Source organism: Arachis stenosperma, chromosome 6 (genome assembly GCF_014773155.1).
Source record: "Arachis stenosperma cultivar V10309 chromosome 6, arast.V10309.gnm1.PFL2, whole genome shotgun sequence".
Taxonomy (NCBI): Eukaryota; Viridiplantae; Streptophyta; class Magnoliopsida; order Fabales; family Fabaceae; genus Arachis; species Arachis stenosperma.
In genome coordinates, this window is record NC_080382.1 from 22655391 (window position 1) to 22678452 (window position 23062).

Below are 23062 nucleotides of genomic sequence, written 5' to 3' on the forward strand. Positions count from 1 at the left end.
CCATTTGAATTTTGTGAAACACAACACCATTGAAAATTGAAATCCATGTCACAGAGAAAGAATTTCTTAGTGAGGCAAAAACAAAAACACCTTGGTATCAATTTAAAGCAGAGAACAAAAATAAAGAAAATGCTTAATCTAGACTTCTCACCCACTTAATCATTGTTGATCTAGTCAATCTCCGGCAAGGGCGCCAAAAACTTGATGTTTGTTTTTGTGGAAAAACGAATTTCCAACACGCAAATCTAACCGGCAAGTATACTGGATCACATCAAGTAGTAATAACTCACTTAGAGTGAGGTCGATCCCACAGGGATTGATGGATCAAGCAACTTTAGTGGGTGGTTAGTTTAGTCAAGCTAACATTGAGTGAATTGTGTGAAGTGTAACCAACAGAAAGGAAATTGCAAGGAATTTAAATTATAGAAGGTAAATTGACTTGAAAGTAAAGAACAGAATGTAAATTAGCTAAAGCTTAAAGAGCAAGAAAATTAAATTGCAGTAAGATGTAAAGGGGGCTGGGTGCTGGAAAATTAAATGAGAGCAGTAAATTAGAACTCAGATCAGGTGCAGAAAATTAAACTTGCAGGAAAAGTAAATTTGGATCTCAACAATTTCAAACACATGGTTGCAGAAAGTAAACTTTGCAGTAAAGAAAAGTGTAGCAGAGAATTGTAGAAATTTAGATTGCATAAACTGAATTCAATATTAGAAAATGACAATTGCAGAAAATTAAAAGTGTATCAAAGAGGACTTTCTATTCTACCCTACTCCTAATGCTCTAGCAGAGCCAGCCTTTTTTTAGTGAAATGAAACTAATGCCTTTATATAGGCTTTTACAAAATAAAAATGAAAAATAAAAGCAATATTTACAAAATGAAATTCCTAATCTAGCTTCTCTGTATGCCTTTGAGTCATGTGGGCTTTGCTTGCTTTGGAGTGGAATTGGGTTGAAGATGGATCCGGATGGCCTTGGTTTTGAGAAGAAATCCACTTGCAATTTGGACTTTGGAGCATTCACGTTTGAGTCAATGTTTGAGGCAAACGTTGACTCAAACGTCTTCGTGTGTGGCATTATGCAGAAGGCCAGCTGCTGTCACTCACGTTTGAGTTCGCGTTTGAGGTCAAACGTGAGCTTGATGCGTGAGCATCTTGTCTATCTTTTCCTAGTGAATTTGCATCTAATTTGTTGAGTTTAATTAAGAATTAATTATATTTTAGCCAATATGGATGCTATTTTGAGTTTTGTGCAATTTTATTTATCTTAGGTAGCATTCGGAGGGATTTGATGAAGTTTCTGCAGAGAAAAAGAAGAAACCAAAGAGATGACCAGCGAAGACCGACGCGGACGCATGGCTCACGCGACCGTGTGGAATGGAGAAATCGCAATGACGCGGTCGCGTGCCTGACGCAAACGCGTGGACTGGAATCTGCACAAATGACGCGAGCGCGTGGACGACGCGGACGCGTCACATACGTGATCTGCAATAATACAGAAAACACTGGGGTGATTTCTGGGCTATTTTGACCCACTTTCCAGCCCAGAAAACACAGATTAGAAGCTGCAGAATGGACAAAGCAAGTGGTCCCCACCCATCAACTGAAAATCTGTTAATTAATTCGAATTTAAATTCAAATCTTATCTTTTAGGAAAAGATATTATTTTCATTTTTAGATAATTAGATTTTAAATTAATTAGGATTAGTTATAAAAGGGGAGACTTCTCTTATATTAGGTACATTACATTAGAGGGATTCCATTAGGGAATTCTATACAAATTTTACATTCTACATTTCATGAGCAACTAAACCTCCACTGTTAAGGTTAGGAGCTCTGTCTATTTGTATGGATTGATTTTATTACTTTTTCTATTTTAATTTATGTTTTGTATTTATATTTAAGAATTGTTTTCGTTTTTAATTTTATGAATATTGGGTGGAACGGAAGTATGACCCTCTTTCTATTTGAGTTCTTGTATAACTTGGAAAAGCTCTATACTTGAACAACAGCTTGAAAACATATTCTCCTAAATTCTAATTATCTGGATTTAACGAGATACGTGACATATAATCCTTTTATTCTTTGGGTAATTAGAGTTTTTGTGGCATGCAAACTGGAATTTGATCATGTACCCTTTAATTGGAATTAATTGACCAAGGAATTGGCAGTTAATGAATTTTAGAGGAGACTAGGAAGGTCTAAGGAATTAGGGTCTAGTCACATATAGTTTGCCATAAATTAAATCCTACATAATTAAAATAGTTAGTAAGAAAAGTTAATCCGGAAAAATAGATAACTCTGAAGCCTTAACTACTTTCTCAACATTTTATTCCCAACTCATTTATTTGTCTATCCTTTTGATATTCTAAGTTCAAACTTAAACCTTTTAAACATCTCAAAACCAATTTCTGCTTGCCTAACTAAGCCTATCAATACTATTGTTGCTTAATCCATCAATCCCCGTGAGATCGACCCTTACTCACGTAAGGTATTACTTGGTACGACCCGGTGCACTTGCCGGTTAGTAGTGTGGGTTGTAAAATACCGCATCAAGTTTTTGGCGCCGTTGCCGGGGATTGATTGTGATTAACAACTATTAGTTGTTTGATTGCTTAGATTAGGCGTTTTAGTTTTAATTTTATTTAAAAATTTTGCTTTGAATTTTCAAAAAAAAAATCTTTCACGGTATTTTTCTTTTTTTCCTTTAACGTTATTTTTTCTTTTTCCTTTACATTATTTTTTTTTCCTTTTCATTTACCCCTTTTCATTTACCCCCTCCCCTGATTCGTTCCCCTTTCCTTTTCCTTTATTATTTAGTTTTTTTTAAATAAATAAAAAAATTTTCTGTTTTGTCTTCTTTGCTTTCCTGTTTACCACATGGTACGTTTAATCCTTTTTGGTGTTTTGTGCTAAGAAAAAATAATAAAAAGAGATCACATGGGTTACTACTTACATCCAAGTAGTGATTCATACTATGGTGGATAGAGGAACTATCAAAATTTTGGTTGGCAAAGCCAAAACCAAAGAAACTTCAGTGCTCCATGTTCCAACTACCAAGAACCATCATCTTTATACCCATGTCAAGAGCCACCATCAGATATTGAGACTTCTCAGAAGAAGAGTGTTATGGAAGTAGAAACTCTTAATGCTATTCTTGCCCAGAACAAGCTTATGACTCAGCAATTAAGTCTACTTACTCAAGAGATGAGTGGCATGCAAGTCCCAACTATCAACACCCAACACCCAAATTTTGAGTGCAGAGAACAACCTCAGAGGCCACAAAATTTTAATCATAGTTCTCAGGGTGTTTTTCAACAGAATAATTCTAATAACCACCAGTTTCAGTCTTCTCAGCCCCAACAGAACAATGATTTGGAAGCAATCTTGAAAAGTTTTATGCAGGAAACCAGAGCCTCAATAAGAAACTTGGAAGTGCAAATGAGCCAAATAAGCAAGCAATTAGAAGAAGAGGAAGATGCACAACCTCCAATGCCCTTGGTAAGTAATGAAGAAGAGATTGAGTTAGAAGACAGCTACCAAGAGGAAGAGGTTGAAATTGAGAAAGCTTGCAAAGAGGTAGAAGAATTCAAAGAAGAACACAAGGGAGTGGAGCTTGCAAGACCTCTTCCAAAGCCATCACCATCCAATACAACATTCAAGTGGGTAAAATTCCTATCCTTAATCCTTACCTTCCCACTTGAATATGGGCTACTAGAGACGGATGGTCAACTTAGAGCTCTTTGTGGCATTAAGAGTAAGAGGAAGATGGTTAGTGGCAAGAGTTGTCAAACAAGGTCCAATAAGGTTGCATGCTCCAAATCGAAGTGCAAGTATTGGTGTAGAGCTCACTTAAATGGGTCTAGAAGGTTGTTTGGATATCTCTGTGAGAATTTAGATTGCTTGCCACCAGGTGGAAATAATGGTGATCCATAAGAAGACGGACGTAAAAGCAAGATTTGGGACCCTAGAATTCATTCCCACAATCAACTCTCTTGGGGCCTTGTCACTTTCTTCAATTTGCTCAAAGGCGTTATATGCCTGGTTTGGGATCCCGATAGCCATTGGAATTACAAACATTGGTGGGGATTCCTGGATCAATACAAGCACAAGCCACCATGACAAGGAGCTCACCACATGTCCAACTTAAGGACTTTAACTAAAAGTGCTTGGTGGGAGACAACCCACTGTGGTATGATCGTTTCTTTTCATTCTTAGTTATTTTTCATAGTAGTAGTTTTCGCATTTATTTTATTTTTATTGAGTTCTTACTAATTTTCTGATCATGCAGCTATTTTATCTCAGGAACCGAACACCTCAAGCTAAAAAAAAGCGTGCACACGACGCGCAAGCGTCGCTGACGCGCATGCGTCAGAGGGGTGTGTGTGAAAAATAAATTTGACAGAGAGTTACGCAGGAGTGGCGCCAGAATGGAGCTTTTCGCATAAACAATCCCACGCGTTCGCGTCGTTTGTGATTTTCGCTATTCACGCGGACGCGTCCCTGAAGCGGACGCGTGACCTGCAAATTTGACGTAAAAGAGTGTTTGGACAGAGAGTTGTGCTGGCTTGGGGCAGGAAGTGTGCTAGAAGCACAAATTTGGTCACGCGGACGCGTCCCTACCACGGCCGCGTCATGTGCACATATGACTATCCACGCGAGCGCGTGCATGACGCGAACACGTCGTATGAAAATTTGGCTCCCAAGCCATGCGAACAGAAAGTCGCGCGGGCGCGCGGCTGGCTTCGTGCAAATCACACAAAATTCAGGGCATGCGGATGCGTGCCTGACGCTTACGCGTCATTATGGAAATTTCGCGACCCACGTGAAGGCGTGCTGCACGCGTTCACGTCGCTTGCGCCACACTAGTTTGCCGCCCAGTTTTCTTTTTGTCTCTCTCCCAATCCTAATTCTCTCTTATTCTTTTATCCTTTTATTTTTCTTTCCTCATAATTTTTATCTCTTTCTATTTTCAGTTCTTATTTGCTTGAGGACAAGCAAACCTTTAAGTTTGGTGTTGACGCTTCGCTTAAAGCTTTTCTGTTTATTCCTATGGCACCAAAAGGGAGGCGAATCATCTTCACAGAGGAGCACAACCTGAAAAACAAAGCGACCGCTAGGATAACTAAGGTGGTTGAGTTCCTTTCATTTTATTCCCCCCTCTTTTTTCTATGTTATATTCTGGCTTTCTGCTATTTTGCTTTATTTGTTGCATGATCTTTTATTAGTTAGAATTCTAGGACTAGTTTTTTTTTTAAATTTCTTTAATGTTGAAAAGATGTTTCATGTACCACTCACTGAACTTGAATCTAAAAAAAAAAAGAAAAGAAGTGATGTATTGCATGAGAAATTGAGTCTAATTTTAAGAATAGTCTCATTTACTTAAAAGTGGTGGTATTTTCTGTGATTTTTGAATGCATGATATGAACAGTGCATATTTGAATTTGAATCAAGTGATGTTGATGTATAAGGAACAGGAATTTAGAGAATTATTATGACTTCTCTGAAATAAACAAAAATTTAATCCTTGAAGCAAAAGAAACAGCAAAAGAAAAAATCATTATATAAATAAATAAATAATAATAAAAGCAAGGTCCAAGGCTCTGAGCATCAATGTCTAGGGAGGTCGGACATGATTAAAAGCTCAAAGAGTTGTTTCCCTAGTCATATGCTTGTGGTGTGACTGTGTCAAGTAATCCTTGAGACAGAACACTTAGAGTCGAGACCAAGTGCGTTTAACAGAGTATGCCAAAGGCTTTGAGCACCACTATCTGGGAGTAACTGAAAGAAAATCAGAACTCAAAGGGAGTTCCCCAGTTAAGTGCTTGTGGTGTTTTTGCGTCAAGTAACTCTTGAGACAAAACATTTAAAGTCACGGCTAGGCTCAAGGTGCAAAGCACCAAAGAAAAATAAATTAAAGTAAATGTTGTTGTGTTCAAGGATTAAACTGAAATGTAAAGATTAGAGAATTCATAATATCATTCGGATTCTAATTCTGAATGAAAATAACATTCTTGATTCAAAGGAGAGTGAGATGCCAAACCTATTCAGGATTACAGTTAGAAACCCCACTATAAAAAGAGACATGAGCTTAATCAAACTCTCATTCTCATGCAAATTCACATCATAAGCTTATATTAGTTTGGGTTGCTTGAGGACAAGCAACAGTTTAAGTTTGGTGTTGTTATGCGTGAGCATCTTGTCTATCTTGTTCTAGTGAATTTGCATCTAATTTGTTGAGTTTAATTAAGAATTAATTATATTTTAGCCACTATAGATGCTATTTTGAGTTTTGTGCAATTTTATTTATTTTAGGTAGCATTCGGAGGGATTTGATGAAGTTTCTGTAGAGAAAAAGAAGAAACCAAAGAGATGACCAGCGAAGACCGACGCGGACGCATGGCTCACGCGACTGCGCGGAATGGAGAAATCGCAATGACACGATCGCGTGCCTGACGCAAACGCGTGGACTGGAATCTGCACAAATGACGCGAGCGCGTGGACGACGCGGACGCGTCATATACGTGATCTGCAATAATACAAAAAATGCTGGGGTGATTTCTGGTCTGTTTTGACCCACTTTCCAGCCCAGAAAACATAGATTAGAAGCTGCAGAATGGACAAAGCAAGTGGTCCCCACCTATCAACTGAAAATCTGTTAATTAATTCGAATTTAAATTCAAATCTTACCTTTTAGGAAAAGATATTATTTTTATTTTTAGATAATTAGATTTTAAATTAATTAGGATTAGTTATAAAAGGAGAGACTTCTCTTCTATTAGGTACATTACATTAGAGGATTCCATTAGAGAATTCTATACAAATTTTACATTCTATATTTCATGAGCAACTAAACCTCCACTGTTAAGGTTAGGAGCTCTGTCTATTTGTATGGGTTGATTTTATTACTTTTTCTATTTTAATTTATGTTTTGGATTTATATTTAAGAATTGTTTTCGTTCTTAATTTTATGAATATTGGGTGGAACGGAAGTATGACCCTCTTTCTATTTGAGTTCTTGTATAACTTGGAAAAGCTCTATACTTGAACAACAGCTTGAAAACATATTCTCCTAAATTCTAATTATCTGGATTTAATGGGATACGTGACATATAATCCTTTTATTCTTTGGGTAATTAGAGTTTTTGTGGCATGCAAACTGGAATTTGATCATGTACCCTTTAATTGGAATTAACTGACCAAGGAATTGGCAGTTAATGAATTTTAGAGGAGACTAGGAAGGTCTAAGGAATTAGGGTCTAGTCACATATAGTTTGCCATAAATTAAATCCAACATAAATAAAATAATTAGTAAGAAAAGTTAATCCGGAAAAATAGATAACTCTGAAGCCTTAACTGCTTTCTCAACATTTTATTCCCAACTCATTTATTTGTCTATCCTTTTGATATTCTAAGTTCAAACTTAAACCTTTTGAACATCTCAAAACCAATTTCTGCTTGCCTAACTAAGCCAATCAATCAATCATTATTGTTTGATCCATCAATCCTCGTGGGATCGACCCTTTCTCACGTAAGGTATTACTTGGTACGACCCGGTGCACTTGCCGGTTAGTAAGTGTGGGTTATAAAATCCGCACCAGAGCTCAAACATGATTTCCTCCATGGTATTCAGCCGCCAACGTTTGACCTCACATTTGAGGCAAACGTTGGCCTTTCACCTCAGTGATCTTCAGCCAATGTTTGCCTCAACGTTTGAGGCAAATGTTGGTGCAAACGTGGCTCCTCTTCCAGGGTATGGTTACCACTCACGTTTGACCTCACGTTTGAGGCAAACGTGAGCGCAAACGTTGGGCTAATTTACTAAGTAAATTTCATGCATGCTTCCATTGGTATAGTTGATTAGTAATGCCAATTAATTCATTTAACGCCTTGGTTCATCCATTGGCATTACTAATGAATTGTTTCCTGCATGCATGCTTATATTTACTTAATAATGCATTAACGTTGCATTCATTCAAGTCTTTCTCAATTAAGTGCATGCATGCTTTATTAATGCCTTGAACTAATATTACTTGCATGCATTCACTCAATTGATGAACGTTAGTGTTCACTTGTGCAACGCCATGGTTTATTGGCTTATATGCATGCATAAGGCTTTAATGCATGCCATGGCTTCATGGTCATGGGCCACGCTTCCAAAGTGTACTGTGCTCAATCTTCAAAGTGTGCCCAAAATTCCTCTTTTCTTCTTTTCAGCTTATTTTGTGCTCTTTTTGCTTATTTTTCTTCTTATTTCCTACAAAATTTATAAAATCAAAAGATCAAGGAAATATACCATTTGAGCACAAAAGAATGCAATATTTAAGCACTAATAATCAATTTCTTGTATGAAAAAGCATAGAAAAACATGACATGGTGACATGTCATCATTGGGGTAGGTACAGGCACTTCGTCCTCTTGAATGACTTGATTTAAAACGGAGATCAGGTTAGCCAATGTAGCACTTGTAGGCTCAGCAGAAACACCCAGATTGCCAGATCCTTGACTTGGAGAAGTTTGAAATTCAGCTTGTTGAGGGGGACTGGAGAGTCCTTGGGGAGTTTCTAAGACTCTGGATCGAGGCGAATCTGAATTGGTAGTATTAGTAACTCGAGAAATAGAGTCGGAGTCTAGGGCCAATTGGTTTTCAGCAGAAAGTGCAGCCTGGTTGTTTGGTGAGGTTGGACCAAGGATTTGAGTCTGTGTTGAAGAATGTTATGAATGGTCTTTTGTCAAATAAACCACCTGTGTTCCAGGGGGAGGTGGAAAGGCAACTTGTAGTGGCTGAACGGACCCTGTAACTTGGATTGAATCATGAGATGTGGAGTGTCCCTGGTCGTGTTGTTGTTGTGGAAGTGGTTGATCAGGTGCCAAAGGAGATGTGATTGAGTGAGCAGCAGTAGTGGGCTGATATGAAAGGTACACAGTTATAAGTTAAGATTTATTCTAACTCAAATGAAATATATGTAGAAATGATAATGTTACTAGAATGAGTCTTGGCTTTCGAATTAATCGAGGACCAGGATCTCAATCAGCTGTATCCTCTGATTGAGAGGAAGCAGCAAGGATGTTCCGGATGGTTTGCTCACTTTCATAAGAGCTCTCACTTGATGGTTGCAACCGTAACTGATGGAAAAATCAAAATTGAGTGTTGTTAAGTAAATGTGATTTTCAGAATATTTCAATTTCGAGTGCATGGGTATATGTAGAAATAGTTACCCTTCTGGAAGTCTTGGTGGGAGTCCTTCGACTCTTGTGTTGTGGTTGTCGTGAGGAGGCTGTGGTGTCAGCTTTTCTTTTTTGAGATTTCTTGGGAGAACCTTCAACAGCAGGGGCTGTCTGAATGGTAGATTGCTAGATTTCCTCTAAAGTACGACTATACCTAGAGTAGTAAGCAGTCCACATTCAAAGCAAGACTTGGTGATATATGAGCTGCGATCATAAACGAGAAAATTGAAATACTCCCTTTGTTGTTGATTTTTTAAGAGGCAGAAATCAAGTTCACTTTGAGAAGTCAAAGTGATTTGGCAAAATGGATTGTTGTTTCGAGGAAGAGGGGTTGGAATGGCCTGTGAGAAATCCAGTTGCCTGCTGTGAAGTGAGGGGCGTACAGGGTTACTTTGAACCTTTCCTTTTTGTGTTGGGGCAGCTCTGTAGGGATTACTTGAACAGCCAGCAAATTCGCCCAATTTCAATTAGCCAGTTCATTTTTCTCGGTGTCATTCGAAAAGAGTAAACGATCAAGCCATGCAGGACCACAATTTCAATGCATAAAAGGGGTGAAATTGAGGTTTTCATTGTAAAAATCTTTACAAGATTGGAAAAGAGAAAAAACAGCCCAAAATCGGTCTTCGTCCAATTGTGTATCTGGGAAATTTGGCTTATAATCAGCCAATCGGAAGCCTTCAATATGCTGTTTGTCAGTAGCACCACCTCCAGGCTTTGTCATATACTTTTCGAAAATAGCATTAACCCATAGTTTGAGAAGCCAGAGAGGGCCACCTGTACTGATCAGACAATCGTCTCGGAGACAATGTACAAATTGACCAAGCTCTTCAAAAATATGCCCTAGAAGAAGCTTGGCCAAATTAAGAGTATTTTCTTCATGAAGCAAAGCAGCTAGGGGAAGGAAAAACTTCAACATCTGAACACTTCGGGAACAGAAAATGACAGCATTTAGCCAATAGAACAGAAAGGCTTCGTGCTCGTCATCTGTAACAGCAGTGCCTTCTGCACCCATGTTATGACCAATGAAATTACTATAGGAATTGGTGGAGATAATATTGTATAGGTGCTTGGGTTGCATGTCAGAAGTACAGTCTTAAGGATTTATTGGAAGCCATCTAATAGCGGCTACATCCAAGAGAGACATACCAATCATTCCACAAGGGAGGTGGAAATTGTTGGTTGTCTTGTTAGGAGTTCCTGAATCCCCAGAGCCCCCAAGCAGCACTCTTTGAAGGAGCAAGGCGCTGGTGCCAGGCCGTGAAGTCGGTTCCTCGGGGATTAATCTTTGGATTATTCCTAAAAGGTTTCTGATTAATGAAGAAGGAGATATCGAGGGCTTGATTGATCAACAAATCTTCCCCTTGAGCACTAGGGAAGAAAGGTAATTTCTTGTTCGCCCTCTCCAAGGATTCAATAGGCCCAAGGAAACAATGGGAATCTTTGCCTACCGTGAAACGGATCAGGATTCTGGTATTATTAATTTGAAGTTGTGGGTCATCAATGACTTCATCATTGACTTGGTTCAGTACATGAAGGGCTGGTGGAGCTGGTGGTGCTACCTTTACCCTTGTCTTAAGTAGTAGCATGAGATGAAAAAAGCAGCCATTGTAGAGTAGAGAAGAAGGGATTCTGAAGGATAACGTTTGTGCAGGAAATATTGATGCAAGAAAAGTTTAGGAATCAAGGGTTCGAAAAAAATCAAACAAAGGCGAAAGTGTCGAATTTAAAGGAAGTGTCACTGTAGCCGTTATTGCAAAAGGAATTCAAAGAGAAAAGAGGAAACTTTGCGAAGAAGGCGAAGTGGTGGAGAGAGAAAGCGCAAGTCACAGAAAACATGTCGAAGAGGACAGTATTAATGGGAAGTTAAATGGTAATTATTGCAGACTCAAAATTGAAGTTTGAATTTGAATTAAGTGTTTCATCTTCTGAAAAGTGATTTCGAAGTTAAGCACATTAATTAAAGGGGGCAATTTGTTAGTCGAAAAATATTATTCAACTAAGGTCTGGTCGAAAAGGAATTCAAATTACAAAACTGAATGGTTGTTCGAAATAGCGAATCGAACGGTTACTCGAGTGAAGAAGTTAAGGGCTTTCACCACGTGAGGAATTAATGGGTAACGTTTCATTGGCAAAAGAGTGGGAACGGTTACCAGGGAGTGCGCATTCAAGACAGCATTGCATGATTAATAATCGGTTACAAAAGTAGTGTATAAATAGTAGAAAGTTTTAGGGAATAAGGGTTGGAAGTTTGCTTCAGAAATTACGCACGCACTCTCACATCCCAGAGACTTTCTGAGTTTGTCTCGAGTCAATTATCTGTAGGGTTCCTTCCACAAGTCTTTATTTTTCATTTACATTTTTTGTAAACTTTATCTTTCAACAAAATTTATCTTTCAATCATTCTTTAATTTCCATGTCCAATTTATATTTTAGTACCTTTAAGTTTCATGTCAAAGCCCTTTGACCCAGTCGAAGACACTTTACTGCTTTCTTTAAATTTCAATGCAATCTTTCTGATTTCAGTTAATTTACTTTTCAAAAACTTCATTTTTTTTCTCATTTCTTTTGTTCTTTACAAATTTTTATTTATATTTCATTTCGATACCCGTCTAATCGAAGATGTTTTGATGCACTTATAGAAAACTGGTACTTACAAAAGAGGAGTTAGTTTTGCTCCCAGACCATTAGAATCGAACCACCATCGATTTACTAAAAATAGACAAAACAGGCTCAACATAGCATGCACGTAGTTGGAGAAGGGAAATCGCACCCTTAGAACTGTGAATATGGGTTTATACACCTACATCCAGTTGGTGACGTGAGGGCCCCCAAGTTGAGATAACAAACCCGCTCCTGGTGGGACAAATCCTAGCGATCTTCCACTCAGAGATGGCCCGGTTTCCTGGAGCTCCTGAAGATCAACTTTCCTGAGGCGCCAAGGAGTGCCCAGGACATTCACAGTATAGCATTGGTACCGGGCCAGAGACCTCGCAATCAGGAAACACTAAGCCCCAGGGATGCAGTTTTGGCCTACATCTTGTCATACCTACAACAAGGGGTACCACCATGATGAGCGGATAATTTATACGCTTTTTGGCATTGTTTTTAGGTAGTTTTTAGTAAGTTCAAGCTACTTTTAGGGATGTTTTCATTAGTTTTTATGTTAAATTCACATTTCTGGATTTTACTATGAGTTTGTATATTTTTCAGTGATTTCAGGTAAATTCTGACTGAAATTGAGGGATTTGAGCAAAACTCTGAAAAAGGCTGACAAAAGGACTGCTGATGCTGTTGGAATCTGACCTCCCTGCACTCGAAATGGATTTTCTAGAGCTACAGAACTCCAATTGGCGCGCTCTCAAAGGCTTTGGAAAGTAGACATCCAGGGCTTTCCAGCAATATATAATAGTCCATACTTTATTCGGAAATTGACGACGTAACTTGGCGTTGAACGCCAAGTACATGCTACTGTCTGGAGTTAAACGCCAGAAAAACGTCATGATCCGGAGTTGAACGCCCAAAACACGTCATAACTCGGAGTTCAACTCCAAGAGAAGCCTCATCTCGTGGATTGATCAAGCTCAGCCCAAGCATACACCAAGTGGGCCCCGGAAGTGGATTTATGCATCAATTACTTACTCATGTAAACCCTAGGAGCTAGTTTATTATAAATAGAACATTTAACTATTGTATTAGATGTCTTTTTGACCACGTTTCATCTTTGGTCTCAGTTTTGTTTTATTCTTCATCCTAAGAGGCTATTGATCACGTTTTAGGGGGCTGGCCATTCGGCCATGCCTGAACCTTTTACTTATGTATTTTCAACGGTGGAGTTTCTGCACACCATAGATTAAGGGTGTGGAGCTCTGCTGTACCTCAAGTATTAATGCAGTTCTATTTTCTTTTATTCAATTCTCTCTTATTCTTATTCCAAGATATTCATTCGCACCCAAGAACATGATGAATGTGATGATTAGATAACCCTCATTATCATTCTCACTTATGAACGCGCGTGATTGACAACCACTTCCGTTCTACATGCAACAGAGCTTGAATGCATATCTCTTAGATTCCCCAACAGAATCTTCGTGGTATAAGCTAGATAGATGGCGGCATTTATGAGGATCCGGAAAGTCTCACCTTGTCTGTGGTATTCCGAGTAGGATCCTGGGAATCCGGAAGGTCTAACCTTGTCTGTGGTATTCCGAGTAGGATTCCGGTAATGAATGACTGTGACGTGCTTCAGACTCGCAAGTGCTGGGCGTTAGTGACAGACGCAAAAGAATCAAGGGATTCTATTCCAGTAGGCGTGGGAACCAACCAGTGATTAGCCGTGCTGTGACAGAGCGCGTGAGCGTAGTTTTCACTGCGAGGATGGGATGTAGCCTTCGGCCAGGTGATGCCTCCAGACGATTAGCCATGCGAGTGACAGCCGCAGAGGACCATTTTCCCGAGAGGATTGAAAGTAGCCATCGTCGAACGGTGAACCCCTATACACAGCTTGCCATGGAAAGGAGTAAGAAGGATTGAGTTGAAGCAGTAGGAAAGTAGGCGTCCTTGAGCCATACAGCCTCTCCATTCGCTTATCTGAAATTCCCACCAATGAATCTGCATAAGTATCTCTTTTATTATTTCTTTTTATTATTTGATTTTCTAAATTCCATAATTTTATCCGCCTAACTGAGATTTACAAGGTGACCATAGCTTGCTTCATACCAACAATCTCTGTGGGATCGACCCTTACTCACGTAAGGTTTATTACTTGGACGACCCAGTACACTTGCTGGTTAGTTGAACGGAGTTGTGAATTCAACTAGTGCCATAAGAATGACTTCATCTCAAAATAGTTAGAACATGGATCACAATTTCGTCCACAAAGTTTTTGGCGCCGTTGCCGGGGATTGTTCGAGTATGGACAACTGACGGTTCATCTTGTTGCTCAGATTAGGTAATTTTCTTTTCAAAAATCTTTTTCAAAATTTTTCTTTTATTTTTCGTTTTTCTAAACTTTATTTTCGAAAAAATTAATAAAAATTCAAAAAAATTCATAAAATCATAAAAATAAAAAAAATATTTTGTGTTCTTGTTTGAGTCTTGAGTCAATTTTTAAGTTTGGTGTCAATTTCATGCTTTAAAAATTTTTCTTGCATTTTTTTCGAAAATCCATGCATTCATAGTGTTCTTCATGATCTTCAAGTTGTTCTTGATAAGTCCTCTTGTTTGATCTTGATGTTTTCTTGTTTTGTGTTGTTTGTTGTTTTTCATATGCATGTTTAGAGTCCATGCATTAAAGATTTCTAAGTTTGGTGTCTTGCATGTTTTCTTTGCATAAAAAATTTTTCAAAATTATGTTCTTGATGTTCATCATGATCTTCAAAGTGTTCTTGGTGTTCATCTTGACATTCATAGCATTCTTGCATGCATTCATTGTTTTGATCTAAAAATTTCATGCATTAAGTGTTTTTGTTGTTTTTCTCTCTCATAATTAAAAATTCAAAAATCAAAAAAATATCTTTTCCTTATTTCCCTCCAAATTTTCGAAATTTTGGGTTGACTTGGTCAAAAATTTTCAAAATTAGTTGTTTCTTACAAGTCAAGTCAAAATTTCAATTTTAAAAAAAAAATCTTATCTTTTCAAAATCTTTTTCAAAAATCATATCTTTTTCATTTTTTTCTATTTTTTGAAAATTTTAAAAATTATTTTTCAAAAATCTTTTTCTTATCTTTATATCATATTTTCGAAAATTAGCTAACAATTAATATGATTGGTTCAAAAATTTGAAGTTTGTTACTTTCTTGTTAAGAAAGGTTCAATCTTTAAATTCTAGAATCTTATCTTGTAGTTTCTTGTTAGTTAAGTCATTTTAAAAATTAAATCTTTTTCAAAATATCTTTTTCTTAAAACTTTTATCTTATCTTTTTATCTTATCCTTTTCAAAATTTTATATTTTTCAAAATTTGATTTCAAAATATCTTATCTAAACCTCTTATCTTCTTATCTTTTTCAATTTTGATTCCAAATCTTTTTCAATCAACTAACTAACTTTTTGTTTGTTTCTTATCTTTTTCAAAACCACCTAACTACTTTTCCCTCTTCAATTTTCGAAAATATCTCTCTCTTTTTCAAAAAATTCTTTTTAATTAACTAAATGTTTCATGTTTTAAATTTTAATTACATTTTATCTCTAATTTTCGAAAATCACTAACTCCTTTTAAAAATTATTTTCGAATTTTCTCTTCTCTTTTCTTCTTCTATTTAATTATTTAATTACTAACGCTTCTCTTCACCTATCTTCATCCAAAAATCCGAACACCCTTCTTCATTCTTCTACCCCTTCTTTTTCTACTAACATAAAGGAATCTCTATACTGTGACATAGAGGATTCCTCCTTCTTTTCTTGTTTTCTTCTCTTTCATATGAGCAGGAACAGGGATAAAGGCACTCTTGTTGAAATTGATCCAGAACCTGAAAGGACTCTGAAGAGAAAATTAAGAGAAGCTAAATTACAACAATCCAGAAGCAACCTTTTAGAAATTTTCGAACAAGAGAAGGAGATGGCAGCCGAAAATAATAATAATGCAAGGAGAATGCTTGGTGACTTCACAAAGCCAACGTCCAAGTTTGATGGAAGAAGCATCTCCATTCCTGCCATTGGAGCCAATAACTTTGAGCTGAAACCTCAGCTAGTTGCATTAATGCAACAAAACTGCAAGTTTTATGGACTTCCATCTGAAGATCCTTATCAGTTTTTAACTGAGTTCTTGCAGATCTGTGAGACTGTAAAGACGAATGGAGTTGATCCTGAAGTCTACAGACTCATGCTTTTCCCTTTTGCTGTAAGAGACAGAGCTAGAGTATGGTTGGATTCACAACCCAAGGATAGCCTGGACTCATGGGATAAGCTTGTCACTGCATTCTTAGATAAATTCTTTCCTCCTCAAAAGCTGAGCAAGCTGAGAGTGGATGTTCAAACCTTCAAACAAAAGGATGGTGAATCCCTCTATGAAGCTTGGGAAAGATACAAGCAGCTGACCAAAAGATGTCCATCTGACATGTTTTCAGAATGGACCATTTTAGATATATTCTATTATGGTCTCTCTGAATTTTCGAAAATGTCATTGGACCATTCTGCAGGTGGATCTATTCACCTGAAGAAAACGCCTGAAGAGGCTCAAGAGCTCATTGACATGGTTGCAAATAACCAGTTCATGTACACTTCTGAGAGGAATTCCATGAACAATGGGATACCTCAGAAGAAAGGAGTTCTTGAAATTGATACTCTGAATGTCATACTGGCACAGAATAAAGTGTTGACTCAACAGGTCAATATGATCTCTCAAAATCTGAATGGATTGCAACATGCATCCAACAGTACTAGAGAGGAAGCTTCTGAAGAAGCTTATGATCCTGAGAACCCTGCCATGGCAGAGGTTAATTACATGGGTGAACCTTATGGAAACACCTATAACTCATCATGGAGAAATCATCTAAATTTCTCATGGAAGGATCAACAAAAGCCTCAACAAGGCTTTAACAATGGTGGACGTAATAGGCTGGGCAATAGCAAGCCGTATCCATCATCTTCTCAGCAACAGACAGAGAATTCTGAACAAAACACTTCTAATTTAGCCAATGTAGTCTCTGATCTCTCAAAGGCCACTTTCAGTTTCATGAATGAAACAAGATCCTCCATTAGAAATCTGGAGGCACAAGTGGGCCAGCTGAGTAAGAAAGTCATTGAGACTCCTCCCAGTATTCTCCCAAGCAATACAGAAGAGAATCCAAAAGGAGAGTGCAAAGCCATTGACATAGTCAAAGTGGCCGAATGCACAAGGGAGGAGGAGGACAAAAATCCTAGTGAGAAAGACCTCCTGGGACGTCCCTCAAGCAAGAAGGAGTTTCCTATTAAGAATCCAAATGAATCTGAGGCTCATACAGAGACCATAGAGATTCCATTAAATCTCCTTCTGCCATTCATGAGCTCTGAAGACTATTCATCCTCTGAAGAGGATGAAGATGTAACTGGAGAGCAAGTTGCTCAATATTTAGGAGCTATCATGAAGCTGAATGCCAAGTTATTTGGTAATGAGACTTTGGAAAGTAAACCTCCCTTACTCATTAATGAACTGGATACTTGGATTCAGAAAATTCTACCTCAAAAGAAACAAGATCCTGGCAAGTTCTTAATACCTTGTACCATAGGCACCATGATCTTTGAAAAAGCTCTGTGTGATCTGGGGTCAGGGATAAATCTTATGCCACTCTCTGTAATAGAGAAGCTGGGGATCATTGAGGTACAACCTGCCTTGTTCTCATTACAACTGGCAGACAAGTCATTGAGACAAGCTTATGAAATAGTAGAGGACGTGTTAGTAAAGGTTGAAGGCCTTTACATCCCTGCTGATTTCATAATCTTAGACACTAGAAAGGAAGAGGATGATTGCATCATCCTTGGAAGACCTTTTCTAGCCACAGCAGGAGCTGTGATAGATGTCAACAGAGGTGAGTTAGTCCTTCAATTGAATGGGGACTACCTTGTGTTTAAGGCACATGGCCATCCCTCTATGACAAAAGAGAGTAAGCATGAAGAGCTTCTCTCAGTTCAGGGTCAAGAAGAGCCTCCACAGTCAAACTCTAAGTTTGGTGTTGTGAGGCCACAACCAAACTCTAAGTTTGGTGTTAAGATCCCATATCCAAACTCTAAGTTTGGTGTGGACAACTACACAACATTGACCTGATCACCTTGTGGCTCCATGAGAGCCACTGTCAAGCTATTGACATTAAAGAAGCGCTTGTTGGGAGGCAACCCAATTTTATTTATCTAATTCCTATTTTATACTATTTTATTGTTATTTTGTGTTTTATTAGGTACATGATCATGAGACGTCACGAAAAAATCAAAAAAATTAAAAACAGAGTCAAAAACAGAAGAAAAAAAAATTTTCACCCTGGAGGATGCACAGGCTGGCGTTCAACGCCAGTAAGATGCATCTGGCCGGCGTTCAACGCCAGAACAGAGCACCATTCTGGCGCTGAACGCCAGAAACAAGCAACATCCTGGCGCTGAACGCCAGGAATGTGCCTAGAGGAGACAAGCTGGTGCTGAACGTCAGTAACAAGCATGAAACTGGCGTTCAACGCCAGAAACATGCATTACATGGGCGTTGAACGCCCAGAACATGCACCAATGGGCGTTTGAACGCCAGAATGATGCATGAAGGCATTTTACATGCCTATATGGTGAAGGAATGGTATTTGTTTACACCTCAGGATCCTGTGGACCCCACAGGATCACCTCAGGATCTGTGGACCCCACAGGATCTCCACCTACCATATTCCTACCTTACCTTTTAATCCTAATCACACTCTCCTAATCCTAAATCTCATTCTTCCTACTCCCCATGTCACACTTCCCAACACCCATCATCAATCACCTCAATTCCTCTTCCCAATTTCCCCATTCACCATTCACATCACCCCACTCTTCCCCATAAACCCCACCTACCTTCATAAAATTCAAACTCAATTTCCCACCCATTCCCACCCAAATTGGCCGAACACCCACCCTCCCCTCTCCCTATAAATACCCTTCCCTTCTACTTCATTTTCACACAACACAACCCCTTCTTCTCCCACATAACCGAACCTACCTCTCTCCCTCTCTACCATATTTTCTTTTTCTTCTTCTACTCTTCTTTTCTTTTTTGCTCGAGGACGAGCAAAATTTTAAGTTTGGTGTGGTAAAAAGCATAAGCTTTTTGTTTTTCCATTACCAATGGCACCTAAGGCCGGAGTATCCTCTAGAAAAGGAAAAGGGAAGACAAAAGCTTCCACCTCCGAGTCATGGGAGATGGAAAGATTCATCTCCAAAAGCCATCAAGACCACTTCTATGATGTTGTGGCAAAGAAGAAGGTGATCCCTGAGGTCCCTTTCAAGCTCAAGAAGAATGAGTATCCAGAGATCCGACATGAAGTCCAAAGAAGAGGTTGGGAAGTCTTAACCAACCCCATGCAACAAGTCGGAATCTTAATGGTTCAAGAGTTCTATGCCAATGCATGGATCACTAGGAACCATGACCAAGGTATGAACCCAAGCCCAAAGAATTATCTCACAATGGTTAGGGGAAATACTTGGATTTCAGTCCGGAAAATGTAAGGTTGGCATTCCACTTGCCTATGATGTAAGGTGATGAACGCCCCTACACTAGAAGGGTCAATTTTGATCAAAGATTGGACCAAGTCCTTATGGACATTTGTGTGGAAGGAGCTCAGTGGAGAATAGATTCCAAAGGCAAGCCAGTTCAACTAAGAAGACTGAATCTCAAGCCTGTGGCTAGAGGATGGTTGGAGTTCATTCAACGCTCTATCATTCCTACTAGCAACCGATCTGAAGTTACTGTGGATCGGGCCATCATGATCCATAGCATCATGATTGGAGAGGAAGTAGAAGCTCATGAGGTCATCTCCAATGAACTCTACAAAATAGCCGACAAGCCTTCACCCATGGCACGGCTAGCCTTCCCTCACCTTATTTGCCATCTATGTTACTCAGCTGGAGTTATCATAGAAGGAGATGTCTCTATTGAAGAAGACAAGCCCATCACCAAGAAAAGGATGGAGCAAGCAAGAGAAGCTCCTCACGGCCCTCAAGAAGTGCATGAGGAAGCTCATCATCAACAAATTCCTGAGATGCCTCAAGGAATGCACTTTCCTCCAAACAACTATTGGGAGCAACTCAACACCTCCTTAGAAGATTTAAGTCACAATGTGGAACAATTAAGGGTGGAACATCATGAGCACTCCATCATTCTCCAAGAAATAAGAGAAGATCAAAGAGCAATGAGGGAGGAGCAACAAAGGCAAGGAAGGGACATAGAAGAGCTAAAGAACATCATTGGTCCTTCAAGAAGAAGACGCCACTAGAGGTGGATTCATTCCTTGTTCTTCTTTCTTTCTGTTTTCGGTTTTTAATGTTGTGTTTATCTATGTTTTGTGTCTTTATTTCATGATCATTAGTATGTAGTAACTATGTCTTAAAGCTATGAATAAATTCCATTAATCCTTCACCTCTCTTAAAAGAAAAATGTTTTAATTCAAAAGAACAAGAAGTACATGAATTTCGAATTTATCCTTGAATTTATTTTAATTATATTGATGTGGTGACAATACTTTTTGTTTTCTGAATGAATGCTTGAACAGTGCATATGTCTTTTGATCTTGTTGTTTATGAATGTTAAAATTGTTGGCTCTTGAAAGAATGATGAACAAAGAGAAATGTTATTGAGGATCTGAAAAATCATGAAATTGATTCTTGAAGCAAGAAAAAGCAGTGAAAAAGAAGAAGCATTCGAAAAAAAAGAGTATATAGAAAAAGAAGGAGCAGTAGAAAAAGCCAATAGCCCTTAAAACCAAAAGGCAAGGGTAAAAAGGATCCAAGGCTTTGAGCATCAATGGATAGGAGGGCCCAAGGAAATAAAATCCAGGCCTAAGCGGCTAAATCAAGCTGTCCCTAACCATGTGCTTGTGTCATGAAGGTCCAAGCAAAAAGCTTGAGACTAAGTGGTTAAAGTCGTGATCCAAGGCAAAAGAGTGTGCTTAAGAGCTCTGGACACCACTAACTGGGGACTTTAGCAAAGCTAAGTCACAATCTGAAAAGGTTCACCCAGTTATGTGTCTGTGGCATTTATGTATCCGGTGGTAATACTGGAAAACAAAGTGCTTAGGGCCACGGCCAAGACTCATAAGACGCTGTGTTCAAGAATCAACATGCTTAACTAGGAAAGTCAATAACACTATCCGAAATTCTAAGTTCCTAGAGAAGCCAATCATTCTAAACTTCAAAGGAAAAAGTGAGATGCCAAAACTGTTCAGAACCAAAAAGCTACAAGTCCCGCTCATCTAATTAGAATTAATATTCATTGATATTCTGGAATTTATAGTATATTCTCTTCTTTTTATCCTAATTGATTTTCAGTTGCTTGGGGACAAGCAACAATTTAAGTTTGGTGTTGTGATGAGCGGATAATTTATACGCTTTTTGGCATTGTTTTTAGGTAGTTTTTGGTAAGTTCAAGCTACTTTTAGGGATGTTTTCATTAGTTTTTATGTTAAATTCACATTTCTGGACTTTACTATGAGTTTGTATGTTTTTCAGTGATTTCAGGTAAATTCTGACTGAAATTGAGGGATTTGAGCAAAACTCTGAAAAAGGCTGACAAAAGGACTGCTGATGCTGTTGGAATCTGACCTCCCTGCACTCGAAATGGATTTTCTGGAGCTACAGAACTCCAATTGGCGGGCTCTCAACGGCGTTGGAAAGTAGACATCCAGGGCTTTCCAGAAATATATAATAGTCCATACTTTATTCGAAAATTGACGACGTAACTTGGCGTTGAACGCCAAGTACATGCTGCTGTCTGGAGTTAAACGCCAGAAAAACGTCATGATCCGGAGTTGAACGCCCAAAACACGTCATAACTCGGAGTTCAACTCCAAGAGAAGCCTCAGCTCGTGGATTGATCAAGCTCAGCCCAAGCATACACCAAGTGGGCCCCAGAAGTGGATTTATGCATCAATTACTTACTCATGTAAACCCTAGGAGCTAATTTATTATAAATAGAACATTTAACTATTGTATTAGATGTCTTTTTGACCACGTTTCATCTTTGGTCTCAGTTTTGTTTTATTCTTCATCCTAAGAGGCTATTGATCACGTTTTAGGGGGCTGGCCATTCGGCCATGCCTGAACCTTTTACTTATGTATTTTCAACGGTGGAGTTTCTGCACACCATAGATTAAGGGTGTGGAGCTCTGCTGTACCTCAAGTATTAATGCAGTTCTATTTTCTTTTATTCAATTCTCTCTTATTCTTATTCCAAGATATTCATTCGCACCCAAGAACATGATGAATGTGATGATTAGATAACCCTCATTATCATTCTCACTTATGAACGCGCGTGATTGACAACCACTTCCGTTCTACATGCAACAGAGCTTGAATGCATATCTCTTAGATTCCCCAACAGAATCTTCGTGGTATAAGCTAGATAGATGGCGGCATTTATGAGGATCCGGAAAGTCTCACCTTGTCTGTGGTATTCCGAGTAGGATCCTGGGAATCCGGAAGGTCTAACCTTGTCTGTGGTATTCCGAGTAGGATTCCGGTAATGAATGACTGTGACGTGCTTCAGACTCGCAAGTGCTGGGCGTTAGTGACAGACGCAAAAGAATCAAGGGATTCTATTCCAGTAGGCGCGGGAACCAACCAGTGATTAGCCGTGCTGTGACAGAGCGCGTGAGCGTAGTTTTCACTGCGAGGATGGGATGTAGCCTTCGGCCAGGTGATGCCTCCAGACGATTAGCCATGCGAGTGACAGCCGCAGAGGACCATTTTCCCGAGAGGATTGAAAGTAGCCATCGTCGAACGGTGAACCCCTATACACAGCTTGCCATGGAAAGGAGTAAGAAGGATTGAGTTGAAGCAGTAGGAAAGTAGGCGTCCTTGAGCCATACAGCCTCTCCATTCGCTTATCTGAAATTCCCACCAATGAATCTGCATAAGTATCTCTTTTATTATTTCTTTTTATTATTTGATTTTCTAAATTCCATAATTTTATCCGCCTAACTGAGATTTACAAGGTGACCATAGCTTGCTTCATACCAACAATCTCTGTGGGATCGACCCTTACTCACGTAAGGTTTATTACTTGGACGACCCAATACACTTGCTGGTTAGTTGAACGGAGTTGTGAATTCAACCAGTGCCATAAGAATGACTTCATCTCAAAATAGTTAGAACATGGATCACAATTTCGTCCACCACACCACTATTAGTAT